The sequence below is a fragment of the Falco punctatus genome (genome assembly GCF_963210335.1).
Source record: "Falco punctatus genome assembly, chromosome: 1".
Taxonomy (NCBI): domain Eukaryota; kingdom Metazoa; phylum Chordata; class Aves; order Falconiformes; family Falconidae; genus Falco; species Falco punctatus.
Window position 1 is genome coordinate 56,038,656 of NC_137580.1, and position 10,068 is coordinate 56,048,723.

Genomic DNA, 10,068 nt, shown 5'->3' on the forward strand with positions numbered 1-10,068 from the left:
CTCCATTTTAATTTAAAGACACTAGTGAGACCACATCATCTTGGTATTCAGATATTTCAATAATAGTTTGGTTCACACAAATACCTTGAATGCAACCTGTTAAGGATATAAATACTAGGCATGTTTGAAAATTATGAAGACTCAGAACCTTATCCTCAGTGAAGCAAAGTTTGAAGACAAACCAACAAAGTAAAATATTTTGCTTCTAAACAAACATCTTGTTTCCCAGCTAACTGATGACTTCAGCCAGAAACTGAATAGCCTTCTCTACTGTTGGTTGTTAACCTGCGAGTCTGTCCTCCCGCTTCTAGGACCACATACCTTTAAGAAAGAACTGTATCTGCATCTTGAATGTATGCAGGTTGGGGGCTGTTTGTAAATTCCAAATATTTGTGCTCTACTGCCTTTACTATAACACTGTAATACTTTCTAAGAAAGGAAATTCCCCATTTTTAGCTCAAAATATAATGTGTTGTTCCATTATTCTTAAGTAAAAAGGTAAAGTTGAATTAAACAGTGAATGAAAATATAATTCTAAATAGAAAAATAAAGAAATTTCATTTTGAAAATATCAGAAAATAGTGTTCTCATGGCTTTTAGCTATGTAATTTCTTATGGAAAAATGTACATGTTTTGAATTTTTTTTTATATCTTAGTAATATACATTGCTTCAATATCATCTAGTTTCAGAAACAGATTAATGATTACATATTTCAGAATAAATATATTCTTGTCTGTAATTTCAGAATTTTCCTGTGTTTCAGGAATTAATTACATCTTACCTCAGATCACCACTGAAAAAACTAGACTTTACTGCTATTATTAAAACTCCTGTGATCTCCAGTTTTCTTTAAATTAATAAGCAGTCTTAGGTACCCCAAATAGAAATTTTCCTGCAAATGCATTTTACAGTGCATGAAGAAAGAATTTTTGCGACTTTGATTTTTGTAAAAATAAACTACACAAAAAATAGCACTTCCCCCCCACCCCATTTACAAGGTTCTTCATAGCAGCTATTTAGGAATACTTAGTGATAAAATTTCCCTGCAATCCTTTTTTGTTTTGTAAATTGTATTTTTTTCCTTTCCCCATTTCTCAAACAATTTTGTGTGATCGCTTCCTCATGAGGCAGACAGGTACTGATTAAATGATTAAGTCCAGGAGCTGAGGTTGTAATAATAATAAATAACCCATTGTGCTTAAATGGAGCTTTTAATCTTTCCAAATATTAACTAATTAAAGAACAAAGGAAGGAATTAACTTTAGGGGACCATAGGCCTCTTGGTTAGCAGCCATGCATAGGAATAGGACGTTCTAGGCTCCCACTTAACACTGGAGTTATTTAGCAGAAGGATAAACAAAGCTCAGCAGGCCTGGGTTTATCAATGTCTGGGTTTTACCCATAAAATCTTTCCATCGGTAGTAACTTCTGCATTCATGGATGCAAACTTTTTTTGTCCTGTGCATCAAGTGGCTCATCCACATCGTTTTTACGTTTGTCACTATTGTCTTCTCAAAGGAAAATACCAGCCGACTACCTCTGAGAAGAAAGTTGGGCACGAATTTGTCCTTGTCTTTACATTCTGTCCCTGCTGTGGATCTCTTGGCTGGAAACATGCTGAGAGCGTCCATATGTAGGCTATGGTATACATTTTTAAGTAATGCTGTGTGCTTACTGTAAACAACTAAACACCACTGGCAAAATTGCACCTGTACTTCTTTGTGTGGCAGCAATGATGCAGCTTTTTTCATGGGAAGAAGTATTTAAAATTTTGTACTAATGAGGTCCTCATACTCTTCCAAGATCTTCTGTTTATCTATGAAATTTTACAGCTGACATTAGAGGAATCAATCAGACTGGGGTGTGATGGTTTCTTGATTTTGGCTTCTTGTTCCACCATTGTAAGACGACCATCAGGTAGTCTGGATGTTCCTCCTTTCGACTGTGAGGAGTCAGAAAAAGCACTTTCTGAGGCAAGATTTGCTATTTCCTTGTTTAAAAGGTTTCCTTAGTGGGTTTCAATTGTTGTTCTCGTAATTGAAATTTAATTTGTAACCTTTTCCTGAACATCTCCAACTGAATGTCAGAAAAGTAGCTATTAATATTGATAGTGTAGATATCATGAAATTTACACAAGCAGAAAGAAAAAGATATTCATCTTGTCTTTGCAGGAAGGCAGAGAAATTAAAAGAATGGTTCTGTTCGTCCAAAATGTTGGAACCTCTGCATAACCTCTGGAAGGGTAAGAGAATATTTAAGTATAATTTGACAGGATGAGGAGGCCATTCCTGGTTGCCCCCACAAAATCTAACAATGAAATACAAAAGTATGCTGGCATCACTTGTATGGAGTTCTTAGGTACATTCTGCTGCTTTTTGCTCCTTCTGTATAAGAGTATACTAATAGATAAATAAAGCTGTCTGAGATTTGATGAAACCAAGACTTTAATAGCATGTGATTATCTTTTTTTAAGTCATCCAGATTGATGCCTTTCTGAGGGACCTAGGCATTTCTTAGATGGTGTTTGTGCTTACCTAACATGCACGCCTTGGGGAGCAGTGAGAGCTGTAGTGATGAAATGTCATGGAGGTTTTGCAATTGAGCAGGTACTGATACCTAAAATAAGTTGCAGAGAGGGATTATATTTTCAAATATTGCAGGGGAAAGATAGGGTTATGAGGATATGATTGGCTTTTTCATCTCAGATGGACAGGAGAGAAAGGAAGAGGGGAGAGGTAGTGGAATTATTAATTTCATAACAAAATTATGGTTTTCATAATTTCAGTATTTATTCACATAGCAGCCTGACCCTTGGTGATACCTTAAATAAGATAAATAACATTTAAAATTGCTGGAAAGCTTTTCAGAGGTATAGGATCTCAAAACTCCGAGCTCAGTTATCTGTTTCATTAAGCACTTTATACCACAAGAAAACATCAGGGGGAGACTTAGTAAGAGGAATAGCAACATCATCATTTATGTTGGTTGGAGAATGATTTCAGAAGCATACCCAGTAATGGAGATGGAGGGTGAGTAATCTAAAAGGAGTTGATAAATCCTATATCTGGCTTTGGAGTTATTTGTTGTTTTCCTCTCCTAATCACACTTTTCATTCAATAAATGACCTTTTCATAGCATAACAAGGAAAGAAGGTGCGGGAAGGAGGGAAGATATAAGGAGTACAAGCCTGACTCTTTCGTTTTTGAATATCAAGTTTGACCATCTCAGCAGCTGCTATTTTTCATTAACAAAATGGTCAATTATCACTACAGCTTAGCTGGGCTTTTTATCTGTTTATTTTCAGAGTTTTTTAAAAAACTTATTTAACACAGAGGAGTATAGAGTGTTTGATTACTTTTCTGAATGCTGCCCAGTGAATGTACTTTTCAGCAGATTGCCTCTGACCACTGCTGCTTTGCAAAGTAGTCTGTTCTTTCTATAAAGATTTTCCTTTTACTTCTCAGGGACTGAAGGAGACCTGGTGTATCTAGAAGACAGCAAAATAGATGGCATTTGGCTCTATTGAAATGAGGCTATCTTTTTGTCTTATGCAGTTAGGGCCAGAAAGCCCATTCTTTTACTGGGTTGTTTAGTCCCACATTTTATTTGACCTTTCTTCATTTTCATTCTTTCTCCTACTGCTTATTTTTTCCCTCTCAGAAATCCCTGAAGGAGTCTGCTCTCTGTTAGTTATAATGTAACGTCATTGGCCAGGCTGAAAAGATTATTTCTTATATAACATTATATATTGTTGGTTTTCAAATATATTTCTCACCAGCACTTTTCAATGAGCCCTCCATAAATCCAGCTGAGGGCAGGCAAGATCCATGTAGCTCTGAGAAAAAAGGTAAACCTAATTTACTGAAGATTCATGAGTTGTTTCCTCACACACTGCCAGCTATTATACCCAAGTATAGTATATCTGATGGAATTACACTGAACATGAAATACTGTTTCTGCGGCAACTGAATTTGAGAAAGATCACCACTAGTCTCAAAAGAAATAGAATTTCTTTCTCTTAATTTACCATAAAATATAAAATTCATTTAAGTATATGAGTTTAACATTAACTGTAATGACAGTTTAATTTCTTCAAAGACAACATTGTACTCCTGCCTTGCATGATCTGTGTGAGTTTACATACAGCATAATGCATTGCCTGCATAATCAAAATACAGAGAGCATGCAAAGCAGGTAAGATTCAAATAAAATTGGAACAACTGATACTGTTCCACTGATTTTAGGCATTTAAATTTGCAAGTGTTTGCATCTGCGTATCCACGACTTGCTTTCCTTCCCAACCTCCTCCATGAAATGCCCTGGCTTTCAGGCCCCAGCAGAGCAGCTACTACACAGGAGCAGCAGCAGCCATGTTCACATGCGTTAGGCATCCAGCTCTTGTTGCTGCTCTCTTCATCCCTGCAGGGCAAAGCATGTCCATGTCCATGCTTTTGCCAGTGGTAACCTGGTGCTTGAGAAAGAGGCATGTCTGTGCCCTCTCTTCTTTACTCTTTACTTCTTTACCTGTCTTGCCTGACAGTCATTGCATTAAGAACCGTATGTAGCAGACTACCCAGGCAGGTAAAGCTGCAGGCTGGCAGGCAGGCAGGCAGGCAGGCAGGCAGGCAGGGGTAATTTCCTTCTCTTTCTGTGCTATAGGGAATAGTGACAGAGGCAGCAGACACTTTGCCAAAGTGTGATCCTCCCATGTTCTTCCATTTAGCCTGCTGCATTGCTCCAGTACTGAGGAACAAAGAAATTTTCCACACTTAGTGGTTCAAAAATTAAGGATAAACTGTATCTAAAACAGAGAAGCAGAATTTCTTGTGTTGTAGTATGTTTGTTTAGTTATACTACTGGAAATACCTGAAGTCCTTTTCATATGCAATTCAGAGGGTTGCTGCCTCATGTATAATCTTGAAATGCCTGTTCTAAAAATCAAGTATGTAAATGCAGTTTATGCCTAGGGCAACTCTTCCTTTTCTACCCCCCTCCCCCCGCCTCCCCAGAAAAGCTCAAACATACCATGTTTTCTAAAACTGAGGAGTGATTTCACTATCAGAAGCCTGTTCTTCTAGCCTTAGCTGGGCTGGCAGGGCTGCTCAGAGAAAGAAAAAGCAGAGATCTCCGTATCTCCTCTCTGTGCCATGAATACATCAAAGCAAGGGGATACCCCACTCCTAAGTGATTTTAACAGCAGAAATACCTCATGTATAATAAATACATTGAACACTTTATTAGAAGGTTGACCTTAAAACTATTTACAAACTAAAACTGAATCATTCATCCTCTTGTTACTTCTCAGTTTAGTACCCCAAATACTTGAGTCTTCCCACTGCTTCTTACTATTACACTTCACTTGGAATGTGCATTTCAAGGGAATCAGATTTCAAGAAAATAGATGTTGAGGAATTATACTAAAACAGATCAATCTGGAAGAAAGGGGGAGAAGCCTTGGTGAGAACAAGGATGATGGTTTAAAACTGTATTATTTATGTGGGGGGTTGGACCAGGGACAGTGTTCTATGAAACTGTAATCTCAGCGTAACATAAAGCAAACAAGACTTTTCAAGTGGATTAAGAGTACTTAAGTGGTCTGAGCAGAGAGGTATAACAAATATTGACTACCAAACTGGAGAGGGATGTAGTGAGCTACATCAGAGGGGTTCATCCTTGCCTATGTTTATTTTATATATTCCTGGCAATTGAAAATAATGAAAGAAATGTGGCTTTATAAATAGGCCTCTCTGGGAAAAAAAGAGTATTAGCATCACTAAGTGGCTGCTGAACAGCTCTGCTATCACTTTATATCCTAGAATGGGAAAAGATTTCTTCTCTTTTCTTCTGTCCCCTGAGGAGCCCTCTGCCCTGCTTTCTTATTCCAGTGCACAGCCCTGTGACTCAGGCTGTGCTGCAAGATAACTCCTTGACCCCACAAGGCTAGATAATATTCCTTATATATGCTGCACTGTTTCAGTCCTCCTAACACAGAATGATAGCACCTAAGGGGATAAAGGGTGTTGTTATCAAGTTAAGTTTCTTTAACAAGCCAATGGTCCAATCCAATATAAAAATCAATTTTTCAGAGCTTCACAATGAAGAAGGATAATGTATTTTTATTGGATCTAGCCCTGAGCTATCTTGTCAAAAGTTAGCAAAATATTGTTCAAAACCTCTTATCAAATCAGAGGCTTCTGAGCTTTGCATGGTTTCCCAAACACAGGGGAACCTAAAGCATCATAAATCTGTAAAAGAATGAAAAGAGTGAGTTGTACTACGTGAGAGAAATTGGTTATGCATCATCTAAGTTGGCAGCTTTCTGGAAGGGATAACTTAATAAGTTTTGTTTTGGTTAGTTTTTGTCTTTTTTAAAGCTCCATTGAAAGTCCCGGTTCACTGACAGAGCTGAACACAAATGAAACTAGAAACTAATAATATCAAGTAAATGACCTTATGCTTTCCACAAATCAGGACAGTTTTCCCAGTAAGCAGAGTTCTAGGTCACTAATTAATATAAGGCTTCACCATTCTTTTCTGAAAACTGCATAAAAGAAACTTCTGAATTTTAATCAGGGTTTATGCTGGAGGAAAGGAGGGAAAGATTTTTGAAAGTTTTAGCTTGGAGGTAGTTTAATCATATTTATGGTAATACATTATATCATTTATTATAATACATTATATTTGTCACCCATTGGATGATTTCAACATCATCTTAATCAGGAGGAGACAAAAGGCTAAAGTCACACTACCAAACCTCCTTCTCTCATTACTGTTTTGTAAATCAGTCATTTGATCATGACCTACATTTTAGACTTTCACATCTTTTGTTATTTAAATAAATATCAAATAACAAAGCTAATTGCTATCCAAAGCACAGAGCTTTTTTTCAGTGTATTCTCTCCATTATACTTACACTTCTTTGCAAGAATATGCATGAAATGGACATCACTGAAACGCAGATGAAGACCAGTGCCTGGAGTCCTAGGGCTATTGAATCTCCAGTTTCCTGTGTTTGTCTGTCTATAACAGTACAGTCTTATTTCCAGTTTGACACATCATTTTAATCAGCCGATTGGTCATTGAAATGATGCAACAATTTGAAGTGAGGTGTTTAACAGGACAACACAGGATGATTTTCCTTGGAGAGCACAGAGATATTCTGGATGGGATTTGACACATGCACAAAAACATTCAGCCAGAGAACTGGCCAAAACCCAGGTGGAAATTAATTTCAAACCATTATTTTTTTCTCAAGCCAGAAAAGAGCTTAAATCACTACTCTGATCTTCTGTTGAACTCAGAGAGAAAGAGTTGAAACAACTTATGTGCTGTCTAAACCTGATCAGCTACTGGAACATGAGATTTTCTGATTTGAATGCTACAGATATCCAGAAGAGACACTAAAGACAGTCACGCACAGATCTTTCTTCCCTAGTAGGATTTTACAAATTATTTTAGCCTGGTTCAGATTAGTTTTTACATGCAGAGTTTTTGTCTTCACCAGCTGGGAAAAAAGAATATGTTATTTCGTGGATATTTTCCATCAAGTCTGACTTAGCAATTTAAGACTGGCTTCTCATTAAGGTATTTCCCCTGTTCCTTATTCATTAGAACACATTATCCAAAGGTTTTCTGTTAAATAACTATTCTTAGGAGTTTGGGCATAGCTGTAGCTGCGAGGCACTCCACTGTCACTTTAGCCATTTAAGAAAACCTGATATGTCATCCAGTAAACACACCGGGTAATCAGAGCTGCAGAAGCAATCTGCATCATTTTAGTTGCAAATGTATTACGAATTTTACAATGGTGCTGATTTGGGCTGAATAATGTCTTTTAAAGTTTTGTATAAATACATCTTGTCTTTATTTCCATTTTAGAGCAGAAAATATTGCATCTGAATCCTCAGTTTATTTTTTTTCCGCAAATGTATCTTGGTTTTCAGAAATTATGCCTTTTTGCATTTTTTTAAAATAAAAAATACTATACAGTTTTAGGGTCTGGTCCCTTGACCTGTCATTCAGACATGAAATATGATTCCCTTCAGTGAGATTCCTTATGTGAGATGAAAATCTGGGGCAAGAAGTGCTTGAATGTTTGAGGAATATTTCCCCTTACAGATTTATGTTTGTGGAGATATAGAAAACACAAACCTTTAACTGAAGGCTTTTCAATGCTCCCTCCTAATATCTGTAATATATATATATATATCTATATATATATCTTTGAGTCTAAACTCATCCTTCTTCAGGATAAAAGAAATTTACAATGTATTAATGACAATTGTGTAGCTAACAGCCTATATAATAGTACCCCAAACCCAAATATATCCAATATCACAAGTTTCACAAATGATTTTGATATGTATAAAAATATTTGAATTTGAGAAATTTAGTACCTGTGCCTGTACTTTTTGCTGTGGAGATTACCACTTTCAATGTTTTGTAGTGAATTAATCGATGTTTTTTTCCTTACTCCCGCCCCCCCCCCCCCCCCCCCCCCCCCCAACCAAATAACACCTGCCTGTTTCACAGTATTTCCTAAGCCAATTAGCAACTGCAAGTATGAGCACTGGATTTTCCAGACTGCCTTGAAATGAAAAGATCAAGGAATTTCTAGTTACTGGTAAAATAAACATTTTCTAAAACTGAGGAAACAAGAGGTATTGCTGATTATGACAGGTTACAAATACTACCTGGCTCCAGGACATTTAAAGTAATCAGATGACGACTGGATTAGGGAAAGATTTTAAAATACAGACATTTGTGTGGTTATCTCTTGATTTACATGTGCATTGTGAATTTGATACTAAATCCCTATCTTCAGCTTTAAGAATCTGCTTTCCCACTGTATTGTATCTTCTTTCAAAATATATTAACTCCTTGATTGACTAATAATGACTAAATCTTTTTTTAAAAGTCGTTAGTTCCACCTAAAGCCTTCCAGAGCATGTTAAGTATTGGAAATTATAATTCTTTGAAATACCTCTCCACTTTTAGAAATGTCAGCAATCTGGAATCGTCATATTTACTCCCTGAAAAGTTTTAGGTCTCCATACATTTTGGTCTCCATACAAATCAGGATTACTTTGTGGACTATTAGCTTTTCATGGTTATATATTTTCTCATTTATATGCAGTACTGAAATACAGCATGCTTTCCAAGTTCTACAGATTACTGATGAACTTTTGCAGTGTCATAGCAGGCTTATTAAAACAACTAGGAGTTGTAAGTAATGTCAAAGGTAAAATGCAAGTCACATATTTGCATGAATAACATTAGAAAATAACTTCTGCAGTTTGGAGAGCTAGGTATGTGCATCCAGATATCTTTAAAATTATTAACTAATCAAAATAAGAAAAAATGCTTTCAGGAACAAAGGACATTATAAAGAAAAAAATCCTGCCTAGATTTCTGATACTGCTTACAACATTGTGCTGACAATCAGAAATACATAGTAATTCACATCATTCTGATCTGAGTCCTCCACCCAAATATCATTCTTCAGCAGGTGAAGAGGCATGATGAAATGTTAGACTTTCTCATCCTGAGTATATGTAGGAAGGTTTTAGGATTAACACCATTACCTGCTTAATTATCAAAGAGAGAAATACTACATGTAGTAATCAATCCCAAAGCAGTAATTTTCCCAGTTTCTCTTGAGTACGTCTACCATTTCTGATGCTATTTACCTACTTAAAAAAGCAGACCATACACGGAAAAAAAATAATTTCTCACATACATAATTTTTCAGGGAGTGTAAGAAATCTGTAGCTTTATCCATTAGTACTGCCTCTTAGGATATAGGAACTTTTATTCAGCCATATACACTTTTGTCTTTCTCAGCTTACTATTCCTACCAAAATACTTCTTCTAGAAGTTCTACTCTTTGATTCATTTCAGGTGTGTTGATGCGATGATGCTCAATCAGAGCAGAGACACACTGTGCTCTCCTTTCCCAGACCAGGATATACAGAGTGGTCATTTCCCCAAGGAGATAGCAATCTGCAGCACTAAAACTACACTGTGATCTTCACAGGCTGACTGCTGCCTTAGGATGCAACCTCTCA

The 10,068-nt window shown here is 36.5% G+C and overlaps 1 long non-coding RNA gene across 1 annotated transcript; it reads left to right on the top strand.

Annotated features, from left to right (window-relative positions):
• The first annotated feature begins 402 nt into the window (after positions 1-402).
• On the top strand, positions 403-8,490 carry LOC308070566. Its single transcript, XR_013930754.1, has 2 exons — positions 403-8,191; positions 8,298-8,490. It is a non-coding gene; the product is annotated as an uncharacterized lncRNA (long non-coding RNA).
• The last annotated feature ends 1,578 nt before the right edge of the window (positions 8,491-10,068 follow it).